Here is a 16,995-nt window from a genome sequence, read left to right as displayed (position 1 = left end):
AACTTTCTGATTCGTTTAACTTCATCTCAAGTAGTCACTATCAGTCACTCTTATAAGATGCAACGGTCAGATACGTGACAGGCTAGGAGTCTTACCAAAGTAAACTGAAAGAAACCAATGCCTGCAGAAAGCATGTGCTGAGTGCTTGCCCTGGGCGGCACGCTAGCAAAGGAACTAGGATGGACACTCATTTGGTTTTCTCCCCACCTCAGTCTTGTGAAATGAATTTTCATTTACAGGAGAGGAAAGGAGGCCTGGGAAAGCTAACTCATTTTCTCAGGATCACAGAACAAGCAATTGGCAGATAGGCTGTAAAGCTAGTTCTTTCCTTAGGGCTCTGGGCTGTGGGTACCACATGGCTCGGTTTAGCTTTTGGCTACCACTGACTGCCCACTACCCCTCATTCAGGGCTTCTAATTCCTCTTCAGTTTTTTAAATGAGAGATCATTTATTTCTTAACTGTCTTTCCAATTGGCAGAAAAATCCCTAAAAATAGTTTTTAATAGGTTTGTTGAGAAGTTGAAAGACTTGATATCCTTGTGTTGTAGATGAAGCACTTGCTGGGAGTTGCAGCCTGGGGGCTTGTTTCTCACTCTTTCCTGTCTCTCTGCCTACACTCATGCATACACCTGCTCACTGTCTCCCATACTCACATGGCTTACATACCGTGAAATGTATTTTATAATATTCAATTCCAAAGGAGGTGGGGGAGGGAGGAAGACCTGCTGGTGATTTAAATGACTTCGAATCTACAAATGCACACGAGACAGAAGGACTGACTAATTTTCCTCACCAGCATTTCCATAAACCGTAGCTTCTAAGATAGCTCTCGGCTCTCAATGTTAAGCAGAAACAGATGTCTCTTGTTAATTATAATTTATGTTCAGGAGAACTTTGTCTCTCAAAAACATATTGGTATATGTCTTGAGACAATAGAAATAAATTTCTATTAAAATATCCAGCCCCACCCCCACAAAAATCATCCCCATTATTTACATCCCTGGGAGAAGATAACATAGGAAGAAAATGGTTTTTCCTCTTTATGCAGCCCTGGCCATAAGTCCTGATGCTAAAGGTGCACTGTTTTCCTGTGTAAGTGTTAAGTTGTCCTGCTTACAGATGAGGAAGCACACCTGGTGATGTTATGCAAATCACTTAATTTTTTAAATTTGTTCTATTTATGTGTCCGTGTGTAAGCCTGCTTATTTGTATGCATACCCCATGCATTCAGGTGCCTACAAGAGCCAGAAGAGGGCATCAGATCCCCTGGAACCATTACAGGTTGTTGTGAACTACCCAGCATGGGTGTTGGGAATTTAACCTGGGGTCTCTGCAAAAGCAGTAAGTGGCCTGAGCCATGTGTTTAGTCCTAATCACTTAGGTTTTGAGGAAATGTCTTCTACACAAGGCGATATCACACTAGGCTGCTGATATAGACCACTCTGGGAGATTTGAGGGTAACTGCCTGTCAGAATGGGCCTTCACATTTTGTTCCATTGCCATATGCAATTTTCATGTTCTTTCAAGCTGAGTTGTGTACCACCTTCTCTTCCCATGTGCCTATTATAAGCATCCATCCTGATTAAGATACCTGTTAAGGTTTAGAAACAATGTACGCCAGCCCCATAGCCCAATTGCTGAGGAGTCTTAATATATTCTTCTGCACGCTATAACCTGCATGACATGCCAAGAGGGAAAACCATACCAGGCTTCTTAGGAAACTCTGTTGACACTGCCATGGCTCAGTGTTCTTTCCTGTAAACACTAGAGCACAGTCATTCCTGACCCTCCTGCCGTGAGGTGAAATGTTTATAGACTGTCCTTCACAGCTGTGGCATGAAGAATCCCATATCCATTTGGGATGTAACAAAATGATATTTTAGTTTCCTGTTGGTAGTTGAATTTAATCCCTGTGGCATCTGATAATTATAAAATGGCAGCAGATGGGATGGAATAGAACATGCAACTGGCTTCATGTTAAGTTTCAGGCATTACTAGAGGGAGCCAGAGGAAGGTGCAAACATTTCACAAGTATCAGGTCCTTGTGCACAGGGCAAGTTTGTCTGTGATGGATAATACATCTGCACTATAGGCTAAATTGCCTATTGGATCTGAAGATGTGTAGAATCTAGCCATACATTCCAAGAAACTGATAGAAGGAAGCAGCATGCCTTGGGCATGCATTAAGTGACCATGATGCATAGTGATAAGCACCAAAGCATCGCATCTATGCACTGAATGCTTCTGGAAGAGTTCAGAAAATGGTTGCTAGGAATGTGTCCAAGGAAAGCAGCCTTCGTCTTTGAGCTGTGACAATCGGCACCTGACTCATGTACTTAACATGGACCTGGGAACATTAATTAATTAAGATACCTGATTAAGTTATCTGAATCAAGATGGATGCTTATAACAGGCATGTGGGAAGAGCAGGTGGTACTCAACTCACAAAGGACTAAAAGAGTGTAATGGAAAATCGCCCACAGAATTCTCATCTTTAGTGTCAAAGTGTTAAGGTATTGGAGGTAGTGTAATGGTGTAACAAGGGATGATGATGCACAAGGAAAGCAATGTAGACTAGGACTGATTGAAGAAATAGGATAGAAACACTGTGGAACACAGTGTTACTTTCATTCCATGAGACAGTAAACAAATCAAGAGATGCACTAGGAGAAAATGAGAGGATATAACAGGATTACTGAACAGCTGAGTCGAAAAATGGGATGTAGCATTCAAAGCCAGATTGTATTCACCCTTATTCCGTTAAGCAGTCAGGAGTCATTCATAACATATAAGGAATGGCTGAGTCAGAGTTATAACACAGAAAAAGTCATTAGTCATAGAACAGCAAGTGATCAGATCATGGAAAAGCCCTGATAGCAAGGAGATTAGCCATTGTCTAGTGCTCAGAGATAGGCAAGAAGTGCAGATCTTATTTGTGGGAATGTTACAGGGAGTAGCAGTGGTTTTGATGCAACAAGGATAGCTCAATGTTGAGCCTAGAAACAAAAGAATGGACAGTTATCCTTCAGAATTAGAAGAGGTAGGGTAAAGAACTGCTCCTTAGAGTTGGGGGGGGCACATTCAGAAACACATTGTCTAAGGTAGAGATTCCTGCATTTGGATGGACTTAACAGACTAAGCACCAAAGAAGGGATGCAGGTGAGGATTATCTCTGCACTGGCTATAATCACCCAACCTACGGTGGGAAAATATTGTATGATTCACAGACAGAACTTGAATCTTGTAGTTTGACTTTGGCTCGCTGCCACTTGATACTTGTTTATGCCATTTTAGTAAGGAGTACAGCCAAGGTATAACTTCAGCAGTTTTATTTCTTATCCATTACAAGAGTCAGAATAACAATAATGACCTGTAACTGGTAACAAAAAAGACAACTCCATGACCTCTCCAGTCATTGATCCTGATATTCCTGCCAAAGCTTAAGCTTGCCCAGCCAGTGATGTAGAAACATCTATTTAAGCATTCTTTTGGGAATATATATATATTGGAAATATATTTCACACAAAGAAATACTTAATATGAATTTTAAAATAAAATAAGAAAACAACTGAGGAACATAAGTATCCAATTATAGATAATACATCTTATATTGCAATGAGCTACCCCAGAGTAGTCATTAGTAATGAGAGAGTAGACATAGGTTCTTTGAGAAGTAAGACCCATATATCTATACCAAGTAAAAAGTAGCTTAGGGTCCAGACAAAAATAAGCTAGCTCGTCCATTTAAAACACTCACTGTACTTGTAGAGTACCTGCATTTAGTGCCCAGCACCCACAAGGGAGTGGGAAGCTCACCCATGCCTACATCTCCAGGTCCAGGACGTCCATGCTCCTTTCCTGTCTTCTTGGGCACCTGTACCAACCTGATGAAATTATATACACTCAGGTACACACATATAGTTGAAATAAATATTTAAAATATTTTAAAAGTAAATATTTTTGTTTTAAAAACAAAAATCGGCCATCATTAGAAAGAGAGGCCCATTGGACATGCAAACTTTATATGCCCCAGTACAGGGGAATGCCAGGGCCAAAAAATGGGAATGGGTNNGTAGGGAAGTAGGGGGGAGGGTATGGGGGACTTTTGGGATAGCATTGGAAATGTAATTGAGGAAAATATGTGATTAAAAAAATACTAAAAAATATTTTAAAATAGCAAAAATATAGTTAAATAAATAATTTAAAGTGGCAACATTTTATATATATATATATATATATATATATCATAGTCACATATATATTGAATTTGATATAAATCCACATTTAAATATTTAAATAATATCACGTAGATTATAGGTGCAGGTATAGATTCGCATGTTCATCTGTTAGCAAAGCAGCTACATAGGAATCTGTAAATTCATCAAATATCAGCAACAGTTAGTTTTGTAACTGAGAGATTTTTCATTACTTTGTTTTAAAAGGAATACCACTTTGCAAATATTTAATCTTGGTTATTGCTTTATAGAAGATTGATTTATGAAAGTGAAAGGTCAGAATGTACAGAGAGAGTGGTGTTGCACAAGATCAGGCTGTTGCCAGGGCTGGAAGAGCAGGCTGGGCTTCCATGCTCTAGAAGACAGTAAGCCAGTAAGCCAGGCTGGACAGACTGCTGTATGCCCAGAGAGGGAGACATAGACACATTAAAGTGTCATGGGCCCTAGCTTCAACTTTTTCAGCAACCCAGCTGCATTTCCTAATATGGACAAGTTTTACAGCTGTGTGACAGCTGACAACAGTTTTTATTTGTGAAAGGAATGATACATTATTGAAATAGATACTGAGCAATTTACCGTGAATTAGCAAATACTGGGAAAATATCCCAAATAAAACATGAGTGTTTCTACTAATCTGGTTGTGATTCACAGCAAGTGCTTCGAGGGAGTTTCTGCATGACTAATTCTCTATTCTCTGAAGGAAATGTCCTCAGCAGAAAAGTGTTCCAAGCATTGAAATTCTGATGATGGACACTGACCCCAGGTCACCTTAAAAATGTGCTTTCTGGCTTTTTGGGGGGTGGAGGCGACAGTATTCCTATTCAGTTCTAGACTTTTCCTGTTCACTATCAAGTTCTGGGGGGTTTCAGAGCTTTATCTTTATTTAAAACATATGTCAGAAAAAGCAGAACTAAGAGATGCTTAGGCCAGTGGGCTTTAACCTTGAGGACTGAATGCAGCCTGAACCGCTCAGCTGTTTCTGCTGATTGTAAAAAATTACACTCACCTAATCCTCTTCCATTAGTCCCTCCTACTCCAAAGGGATATGAAATTGTTATTTGGACAATATGTGGGGGCAAGAAGGACCTAGAGGACAGTGAAGTGGAGACCCCTGTTGAAGTCTTCTTGGGGGCACTGACTGAGAGGTAGCCAGAACCAGAACCATCCTGGGAGGAGAAAGACACACATCAAAGCCTCCAGGGTCACACCTGCTGAGAAGCCGTTCAACTTGTAAGAGAGAAAAGTAATCTAAGCCAGTTGAAATAAGAAAGGAATTTGCTTCTTCAACTAAAAATTCTTAAGATTAAGGCAGTTTCAGAGAGATTTTTTTTTTCAAATTGAGGGCTACAGTACCAGCTCAGAATTCAAATTGAGGGCTATCAGTACCAGAATTGAAGGATGTATCCCTCAATTCTTCTTGCTGTGTTAGCTTTCTTCCAACATCGTACCACTTCAGAAGATGGGGGAGAGTGGACAGGTGTCCCACGGTCACCAGCTATGCTCTAGAGTATCTGACTGTGTCACGTTGAAACCCGTTTCTTACCGTGGGCCTCATTCTTGAAGGAGTTGCTCTGTGCATAATTGAACCACGCTGTTTATGTAAGAGCAGAATACTTTGCACAGTCAAAGCAAACATTGCAATTCAAAGCACACAATGGCCTCGAATCTGAGCTGAGGTATTTGAGGTAGCAACAGTTGGCACTGCAGGGTAGGATGGTCTGCAGGACAAAACATGCAAGCTGTTAGCCCAATATCATTAGTGCAGTGAGGCTGCCTGATGCAATTTGGGTAAGCGATGTAGCACCTGGGATTCATTCATTCTTCTTCTTCTTCTTCTTCTTCTTCTTCTTCTTCTTCTTCTTCTTCTTCTTCTTCTTCTTCTTCTTCTTTGTATATCAAAAAACAGCTTACTGTTGCAAACGTTTTTACAACCCCAACATTCAGTCATGTGATCTCACATGGCCATCTAACCACGATTAAAGAAGCTGGGGGATGAAGGACCTCATCTGGTTGGCTTACTTGGAATTAGTTTAAACAAGAAAATGTAATTTCCATGATTCAAACAAGAAAATGTAATTTCCATGATTCATTAGACTTCTTATATACGAGAGTGCTCCAGGTTAACTTGGGTTAGAATTTAGCCCCCGACCTGGCACTGTTGAAAAGCAGTGAAATCATTAAGAAATGGTGCCTAATAGGAAGTCTTTGGGTCATTGGTAGTGTATATTTAAATAGTATTGTGAAAACATGGTCTCCCCCGACCTGCAATCCCAATGCTTTTTAGGTATGAGGTGAGGTGCCTTTTCTCTGTCTTATTGTCCACCCATGATGTTCTGTCTTGCTATGGTACCAAAAGCAAGGAAGACAACTCACCACAGATTGTGAGCACCAATCTGAGACATAATAGCCTTCCTCTCCTTCAGAGTTGACTTTCATAGGTTATTTATTATAATCACCGAAGCTGAGAGAGACACAATTAACTCAAGATGCTGTTTGACGATATGCTTGCCTGAGCAGTACTTTCAAAAGAAGAGAAATTTCTCAATCTTGTAAAAGTGCTCTTCTCACACATGGGAGAAAGTGGAAAAGCAACAGGGCTACTGGCTCCTCTTCGGATCAAACCGATTCAGAATTTGCTATAGACCAGATGGGGGACTCAGTAAAATAACATTCCCAAATAAAGGAAGATTTTCTTGCTTGACACAGGTTTCCGGAGTCACCTCTCAGAGACACCAGAACTGGTAGCAACCAAGTCTCTGTGAGAACCCCAGGTCCTTGCCTGAAGCATATTGCTCTCGTGTTCAGGCCCTGCCCTGCCTTTCAGAAAACTGACTGCTGCTCAGGACCACACAGATGTACCTTGAACATAGAAGGTTTTAGCTACTGAAAAGCCAAGGCTTGCTTTCTTTCCACAAAGGAGACATGAATTCACACGTGTGGTCGACACTCCCTCCTTTGGTGGCGCACGCCTTTAATCCCAGCACTCGGGAGGCAGAGGCAGGTGGATTTCTGAGTTCAAGGCCAGCCTGTTCTACAGAGTGAGTTCCAGGACAGCCAGGGCTACACAGAGAAACCCTGTCTCGAAAAACAAACAAACAGACACTCCCTCCTGACACCTCAGCCACATTTAACAGTCACAAGTTCATAATCCACAAATGTGGGTGACTTCTTTTTTACTTGATTAAGAAACTCGTGGTCCAGCTACTGTCACAGACAGATGCAATGGGGAAAAAACAAGAAAAACCCCGTATCTTCTCCTTGGCTGCCTCATTCCTAGACCGTTGTTGCCTTACTGTTAACAAGGACATAGAGGCCTTGCATTTGATGATGCAAGGGAGCTATGTCCTATCCCATGTGAGAGTAAAGTTACTTGTGGTTTTATGTTTTCTAACCTCTAAAATCTCATTACAAAGTCTTCCAACTGCATCTTATAATATTCCCTACCAAGATATATTGTATGGATTCTATCGACGAATGGATTGCTAATCATTTAGTAACTGGTCCAATGGGGACATGCAACTACAGAACCAGTGAGATGGCTCAGCAGCCAAGGGTACCTGTTCTCAAACCTGAGTCCAGTCTCTGGGACCCACAGAATAGGAGAGAATTACATCCTGCAGTTTGTCCTCTGACCTCCACTGGCCTGCATCCACAAACATCCACACACAAACCCCAAATAAGTAAGGACAATGTAACTTTTAAAAAAACACTAAAATCCCGATGCCTGTGTACACGTCCATATTTTTTATCAACTCTATATTCCTATATAAATCAATCTTAAAGGCTATTTAGCAAAATATTGACAACCAAGGATTAAATTTTACAACTATCGTCATTGTAAATCATGTTTTGTGGTTTTCCTCAGAGTGATCTTATGTCTGACCAGGTTGCCCTCAGTGTGAACTGTCGTAGATATTTTTATTTAGGTGAATAGAATGCACACAAACTCATCAATACATTTTACAAAATTGTTAATGTACTAACTACAGAACTTAGATTTACTGTGAATTAAAAATGTTTTCTCCATACCAGTTTTCTTAAGTGCAGACAACAAAGAAAATTGTAAATCAAGATTGTATTTTAGCATTTGACAATCCTCAATGTACAAGCACTGAGGTAGGCTGTAGGCCTCTGGTTTGCTGTCACTGAGGGTTGGTTGTAGGCCTCTGATTTGATGCCATTGATGGTAGTAAGTAAGCTGGGATAAGAAGACTGGCGTTGTCGCTCCCTATCCAACCATGTTTCAGCCAAACAGCTCAAACAATGCAAGTAGTTACAAGTACACAAAGAGGAGTAAAATATATGGGGTTGGGAATATAGCCTAATTGGAAGACTGCTAAGTGAGTGTGCATGAAGATCCTGGGCTCACTCTTGCTCTTGCCGGAAGACACTTGTAATCCCAGCCCTTTTCAGGTAGAGGCAGGAGGATCAGAAATTCAGTATCAGGGCCAAAAGAATGGGAATGGGTGGGTAGGGAAGTGGGGGGCGCTATGGGGGACTTTTGGGATAGCATTGGAAATGTAATTGAGGAAAATATGTAATAAAAATATTAAAAATTAAAAAAAAAAAGAAATTCAGTATCATCCTTAGGTACATACTGAGTTCTAGACAAGCCTGAGCTACATGAATTCCTGAAGGGGAAAAAAAGGACAGAAAAATACACACGCACACACACACACACACACACACACACACATGCATACACACACATACATTCACAGGGCGGGATGAAGTGATGGTTATTAAAAAGGAGTAAATTTGAGTATTTATTAATTTTAAGATTATTTAATCATTAAGTTTAAGTGCTTTTTTTTTTTAATGATGGCCATGTTTAACAGCCAGCTTGCAAAATCCAGCCATCTGCAGTTAAAAGCCCAGCACACCACTGACGTCTGTATCCACAGGTGCCCTTAGAGTTTGGGGATCAGTTCTTGATGTTTCCTTTCCAATTCATAGAGATTAAATTTTAGGCATGATTTGTCTCATCTTCTTGACTTCCTCTAATAATTACTTAACATGATGAAGGTTTGTGGCTTGCAAATTGCTTTTTGATACGCCCTGACAAAGATGGATCCTATAATATTTATAATATCGGTGACAAATAGAGTGTGAGAGGAGACCAGGGCACATACAGCAGCATCTCAGGACAGCATGTACTCCCTCCTCTTATTGGCAAGCTGTTAGAGTACACTCTCTAAAGGCAGGAACTCAGACCAGAACCCCTCATCCCCACCCTACAGCACAGGTATTTAATGCAGGCTGTTACATAACTCTGATGCCAAGAGGGGCAATTTCCAGTCTTCTCCACTGAGATTCTCTGGCTCGTTTTGACTGCCTCTGGTAGAGCCTGCCTCACTTGGACAGATGCACTTTGGGAACCATTCACTTTTCAGCCTCTGCCTGCCAGCTTTCAGTTGCTGAAGGTACAGGGGACTATTCCAGGCCTTCTGTTTATGATTCCCGCCCTGCTGACTTTGGCTTGGCTGTGTGGAACCCACACCCAGCTGGAAAGTCGATTGGATGAAGCAGGCCTCTCCTGTCTTGTCAACTTTGACCTCAAAGAGTGTATCCTGGCACCAGGAACAAATTTCCATTTTAGAACTCCAATTTGAGACATGCTGCCATTTCTGCTGGATAATTTACAGAGTTTATATGCTCAGATAGCTATTTCAGTGGGGTACCTTCTAGTTCTGGAAACCCAAATTAACCAAGAATGTAACATACTTAAGGTAGGGTAGTTAACTCCATTTTCTATGATTCTTGCAGAGAAGTGGTGAGCCCTTCAGAGGTGACACTGAAACGCCCCTGGCAGACTGCATAAGCATTGGCTGTCACTCATATGATAGCATCTGGACCTGGCTTACCAATTTGAAGAGAATTAGTATTGTTTTTTAAATGTCACTCATCTACCTTGAGAAACATGAAACTGTAACACTTTAGAATAATATTCCTTCAGAATCTTAGTTCTGGGCCTTGGTAAGACAGCTTAGGAAATAAAGAATATCAGTGACTAGAATCAGAGACATGTGTGACAGTTCACAGAAGACTTGGTGTTGGCATCAGCAAAATGTGAATCAGGCTCGATACAACAACAATGACAAACAACAATAACAACAGCATCAACAATAACAACAGCAACAACAAAGCCATGCATCGTCCTTGCAAACTGTGTGTGTTACAAAAAGAGCAGTTTAACATACATATGTATATATGTATACATATAGTACATGGTATTTTCATCCAGTTCTAGAATCTAAAACTAGTAAAAATTTCCATAGCACAGTCAAATGGAATGTCATTAAATTCATTTCACAACAACTGCAGACATTATTTTTAAATAAAAATTACAAGTATTTCTATATAAAACTCATAAATATGTAAACTAGGCTACAGATATTATCATGTAAGAATGTTCTGCATTCTAGAGTGTGGACTTCATTTACAAAGGACCATGAACAAATGGGAGTAAATTTCTTAAGAACTAGACAGCAGTAATTTATAAGAATGAGCAGCTTTCCCTGTGTATGTGTGTGTGTAGAACGATTTTCCAACATAAAGACACTGGGTGTGTTGGAAATGCGAGCCACAGAGCTGATGCACAATTCTTACCCAACAGCTCTAACTGACAGCAGAGTTACAGGGATCACGCTTGCTTGGGCATTGCCTGCTTTGCCTAGGAGGTAGTCTTCATGAAGCTTACCCTCTACCATGGGTAAGCACAGGCCCAGCTGAGCCACACAGAAAGAACTGGTGCAGACAACAGAAGAGTTGCTGGCTTTCTAAGCTTTCTAAGCCTGGGGACTTGGTAATATTCCCATCTTTCCTTTACTGGGGATGACATGCTTCATGTTCTGGTTCCAGGAAGAGATAGATGGTCTTGGACTTACACACAGGTCACTGCACTCTGTGTTACCAACAACTCTACCAGCGAGTCTGAGAAAGTCAGGCTTTCTGACCTACTTTCCCAAACGCAGAAGTTCCACGTGGAATAAATGCCTCCTTTGTAGCTTTTAAATTTTATGTATTTTGTTACATCTTGTAAACCCCAAAAAAGCTTTCTGGAAACAAAGTGATGTAGAACAGGGAAGCACACTCACACTTTCTAAAATTATGGCCACTAAAAGGGGAAACACACAAACATAACTACAGAAACAAACCAAAAAGAACTTGTAGTCATGGCCTTGCTCAGATGAAACTTCCCAGAAAAATAGATCTGAATGAAAAGTGGAGGAGCAAAGAAAGTGAAGTCTCAAAGAACCTGTTGATCTGTCCACCTTTTTGCATGTTCTGTGTTCTGAGAAGTAACTATAGGAGACTAAGCCCTGGGATTGTTAGAACAGTTATACGTGCCTATCAACCCAACAGAGCCTCTGACTCTTGATCCCTTTTCACAGTTAAGGTGCCTAGGTTGCCCCTTATTGTGTGGCTAAAATGCTTTTTATGTCACCAAGAACACAGTTCTAACCCTCTGTTCTAGTTACATCTCTCTTGTTGTGATAAAACATTCTGACCAAAAGCAGCTTAGGGAAAGAAAGCCTTTAGTTGGCTGATACTTCCATGGCATTAAGAGAACTCAAGGCAGGAATCTGGTGACAGGACAGCTTGCAATTTCAGGAAGCATTACCTCTGACCAGGGAGGGAACTCACTCACAGCCTGGGATGTACAGCAGAATCCGTGGAGGAACACTGCTAACTGGATTGCTGTCTGGTTTACTTTCAAGTTCATACTTAGTTGCCTTGTTTTATACAAACCAGCAACACTTACCTAGGGAATGATGCCTCCCACAGTGGGATGATCCTTCGTATATCAACTGACAATCAAATAAAATTTCCTTCCATGTATACATCCTAACACACTGATGCCAAATGACATGTTTTAAAACATTTAAATGAAACCAAGCAGAAACCACTGTTGTCAATCAATAAGGTATTTGGCTATGGAAGAAAATTAAGAGACTGGTTCAAGAAGTGATGAGAAGCTGTGTATTTGAGATAAAGTTGTACGAGCCAGTTAGTAGATAGAACATCAGATAATCTACATGTGTGTGCGGGTGCGTGTGTGTGCACTCGCGCACACACACACGCACCCGCACACACACACACACACACACACACACACACACACATATATATATATATATATATATATATATATATATATAGAGAGAGAGAGAGAGAGAGAGAGAGAATCCCTATTAGCCCCTCTAGTTCACCAGAATGCATGGCTGCAGTGATTTTCTCATTGTCTCTGAAAAGTATTATAGGTAGTATAATTTACAAAGCTGAATTTTTATATACCGTTATTTGTCCTTAAACATTTCTAGAGTCATGCCATTTTTTTAATTCTCAAAAATCAAGATATGAAGACCTACACTGATTTGCTTTGTTAGTCTATGCCATAGTGATGGTCCAATTCAAGAAGTACAGCCCTGGACAGAAATCCCAGTCCCTGCTCTAGGGATGGAATTATACCCCCAAGAGAATATGTCCTCCATTCAATTAATTCAATTATTACAACAACACCTTGTGTAGTAATTACATGAAAATGTATACAATTTTATTTCAGGAAGTTTTTTAAGTGGTGAAGATTAAGTTGAGGACTTAAAGCTGTGTATAATCACTCAGTGGAAATCATGCCAACATGGATATGATTTCTATCCAGCCTTCTTTGAAGATGGTTTAGGATCATGCTACGTACATATTCTCATGTCTTACCACTTTCATTGATACTGTTCTGCTTTTTTCTTAATTATTGATATGACAATGTGGCACAAACCTTTCTGAAGCTATATTCTTTTAAAGTATGAATTCTCAGAACTAGAAAGATAGCCCAGCAGTTGGCAGTGTTCACTATTTTTCCAAAGGATCAGAGTCTAATTCCCTGTGCCTGTGTCAGATAGTTTATAACCGTCTGTAACTCCAGCTTTAGGAGATCAGAATTCTCTTCTGACCTATGTAGGTACCCACATACATATGATATATATACACACACGCATGTGCACATGTGCACAAACACAAATAAAAGTGAATTAATCAAATATGAATTTTAAGGCTGGTGCCATATTTTATGATGTAAATCTAAAGTATATATGTGATTATTCTTCATTCTTGGGTTAATTATCTTCTGACTTTACTAAAAAGAATTTAAAATTATTTTTAAGACAAATATTTTATTTCATTTTAAATTAACTGTGTGTGTGTGTGTGTGTACTTACAAGTATGTGTATCCATGTGTGTGCATGTGCTGGAATACATGAAGGCTAGCAGGGCAGCTGGAGTTACATGTGGTTGTGAGCTGACTGACATGGGTTCTAGGGACTGAAGTCAGCTTTTCTTTACAAGTAGTATGCACACCAAACTGCTGAGATATCTCTCCAGTTAGCTCTTCTTAAAATAATAATAAATAATAATAATAATAATGCCTGTTCAAAATTTACAAATTTTGTGAAAATTTCTGAAGCAGATTTCTAATTGACTTTCTAGAAAAGCAGAGACTGGCACCTCTCTCAGGAGCTTAGGCACAGACTTGCTGTTTCCTTCTGGGTTTGGTATGTTTAAGTTCTACGCTCTCAGTGAGCTCGGCATATCACTGTTTCTATGTCTGTAGTTAAGTCATGAGGTTGGGCTTTTTGTAGATTCACTCTCTGAATTCCATTTTCATCTGTCATAGAATTGTTCACAGGCTTTTTTACCTTTGATTTTAATAAACACCTTTTTATTGTTAGTTCTTAAACCTGAAGAAGACAGCAGATGTGGAGATTTCTCTCTACATATACTCAGGCCCATCAGTCAGTTTCCTGTCCCCATTTCTTGCTGTGATGCTTAGGGATGCCTCTTCCCTAGGTGCCCCTCCCACCTGTCAACTTCTTCATCCTTCATGGAATTTCAGGCTTTACAAGAGGCTGTTTAGGTTCACTAGTCAATTTTACTTTGGACTTGAGAAAGAGCAAGGGCTTGTTCCTTCTGCATGTAAACCAGCTTTACCCTACCCACCCCCAACGTTATAGACGTTATAGAATTTTTCATTATAATAAACTTATGGTATACTAAAGTCGTGTACATAAATCTATACCTTGGAAGACCCTGGGTTCAGTTTCATATTGTTTCCTGGTTGATATCTTACTAGTTATCATTTGTTAATAACATTCCATAAAATGTTTCTGCATTAACTCCTGTGGCTTTACATGGTGTCCTTATATCTGAATAGCAAATGTGTTCTTCTTAGCCTTCGCATGGTGCTTTTGGGAAGTGTCTATCCTTCAAGTTTTTAAAAACCATTGTTATATTTTAATTTATTTTAGCTGTGTGTGTGTGTGTGTGTGTGTGTTGGGCTACACTCATGGGACAGTGTGCAAGTAGAATACAGAGGACAGTTTGCTGGTGTAGTTTACTGTCTCTCCACCATGTTGGTCCCAGTGGAAAAATTCAACTTGCCAACTTGCCAAGTTTGGTGGCAGGCACTTTTACCTTCTAATCTATCTTACTACACTGTCTTGGGTTTTTATTCTTCCAGGTGTACTTCAGAGTGATGTTATCATTTTCCCCTTCTACTCTTACTCTCTCATTAATAGCATTGAAAATTATTTATATTTCATTTAAAATTAGATCTGAAACATTAGCATCTATGTATCAGTCTTATGCAGGTGACATAGTACAATGAACCAAGGTCTTATCTGTCCTTCATGTTAGACTCAGTTCCTGCTAAGGTATCATTTTGTTGTTCTTAACACTTAGGAAAAGTGACTGTTCTTCTAGAGCATACAGTTCTCAGTTGATCTTCTTTCTCTCTTTAACCAAAAGAGCACAAGAGGGGAGGCAAACAGAGACACCTACTGAAGGAGTCCTGTGCCCCCTGGAGCTGACAAGTAAACTGAGGCTGATACTGATTCAGCATCATACTGATACTGAATTCCAGATTAGAGGTGGTTTTGTAAATGACTTAAGTCACTTACAACAACGGATACACTATTATTATTATCTTTTACAGTATTCACAACATCCTGAGTGTGACAGTCATATGACATTGGCTGGATTTTCCAGAACAGAGGCATTTCATGATGTGTTAACACTGGACATTCTATTATGAGATAAACTGGTTTCAAAGCATCCTGATGAGGAGGGATGAGGATTGACACTAAAGCAGTAAAAACAGCATCTTAGAAATCCCTACGTATCTTCATTCTCATTTTCATTTTCATCTTCATTTTCATTAAATTCTAAAAAGTTTTTAATTTCTTTATTTCTTCCTTGATCAAGTTATCATTGAGTAGACGTTGCTCATCTTCCAGGTGTATGTGGGCTTTCTGTTGTTTTTGTTGCTATTGAAGACCAGCCTTTTACTTTTCTTTAAAGTTTATTCAATAAAACATAATCTTTCACTTCACTGAGGTGACTGACCAAGTCTGTGACCAAAACCACCCCTAATCTGGAATTCAGTTGCTGAACCAATATCAGCCTCAGCTTTCTTGTCAGCTCCAGGGGGCACAGCACTCCTTCAGTAGGTGTCTCTGTTTGCCTCCCCTCTTGTGAATCTTGCAGGCTGCTCACCCTCTGGACCTTTGGGCAGTCTGAGGACAGCTGTAGCGCAGCATGGCAGGCATGATCTCTGGAGATAAGTACAGGTGATCTCCGAGAAACTGGATGCCCTTTTTTGTAAGGTATCAGTAGAACTGTCTCCAAGCAAACTGTTCTTTCATGTAGCCTCTAGACTTGAGAGACTGCATGACCTACATTACATGAAGGATGGGCACATTCTTGTCTGCCACCCCAGGGTGTTTGGGCATGTGGACATCTTTATTGGTGATCACACCTTCTTTAAAAAGGAGTTCATAGATAGCAATCCGATTCTTTTTAGGCATTAACATCGCGGCAGCAGCACGTTCCAAGGCAGAGGCTGGAAAGCTGAAAACCAGCCTTAATCCATAGTGATCTGATAGGAGACATGGGATTATTTCAATCTTCTCATATCTGTTGAGGTCTGATTTGTGACCAATTATATGGTCAATTTTGAAGAAGGTACCATGATTTGCTGAGAAGAAGGTATATCCTTTTGTTTTAGGATGAAATGTTCTATAGATATCTGTTAAATCCATTTGGTTCATAACTTCTGTTAGTTTCACTGTGCCTCTGTTTAGTTTCTGTTTCCATGATCTGTCCATGGATGGGAGTGGGGTGTTGAAGTCTCCCACTATTATTGTGTGAGGTGCAATGTGTGCTTTGAGCTTTAGTAAAGTTTCTTTAATGAATGTGGATGCCCTTGCATTTGAATCATAGATGTTCAGAATTGAGAGTTCATCTTGGTAGATTTTACCTTTGATGAGTATGAAATGTCCCTCCTTATCTTTTTTGATAACTTTAGGTTGAAAGTCAATTTTATTCCATGTTCAAATGGCCACTCCAGCTTGTTTTCTGGGACCATTTACTTGGAGAATTGTTTTCCAGCCTTTTACTATGAGGTAGTGTCTGCCTTTGTCACTGAGGTGGGTTTCCTGTATGCAGAAAAATGTTGAGTCTTGTTTAGTAACCAGTCTGTTAGCCTATATCTTTTTATTAGGAAATTTAGTCCATTGATGTTAAGAGATATTAAGAAAAAGTAATTGTTGCTTCCTGTTATTTTTGTTATTAGAGGTGGGATTATGTTTATGTGGCTGTTTTCTTTTGGGCTTGTTGGGAGATTACTTTCTTGCTTTTTCTATGGTGCAGTTTCCCTCCATGTGTTGGTGTTTTCCATCTATTATCCTTTGTAGGGCTGGATTTTTGG

At 39.9% G+C, this 16,995-nt stretch overlaps 1 pseudogene; it reads right to left on the bottom strand.

Moving 5' to 3' along the window:
- Positions 1-15,615: 15,615 nt before the first annotated feature.
- On the bottom strand, positions 15,616-16,099 carry LOC110299461 (annotated as a pseudogene).
- Positions 16,100-16,995: the final 896 nt, after the last annotated feature.

This window comes from Mus caroli, chromosome 7 (assembly GCF_900094665.2).
Source record: "Mus caroli chromosome 7, CAROLI_EIJ_v1.1, whole genome shotgun sequence".
NCBI lineage: Eukaryota > Metazoa > Chordata > Mammalia > Rodentia > Muridae > Mus > Mus caroli.
Note: the sequence above shows the minus strand (reverse complement) of the source record. Positions and strands in the feature narration are given on the sequence as shown.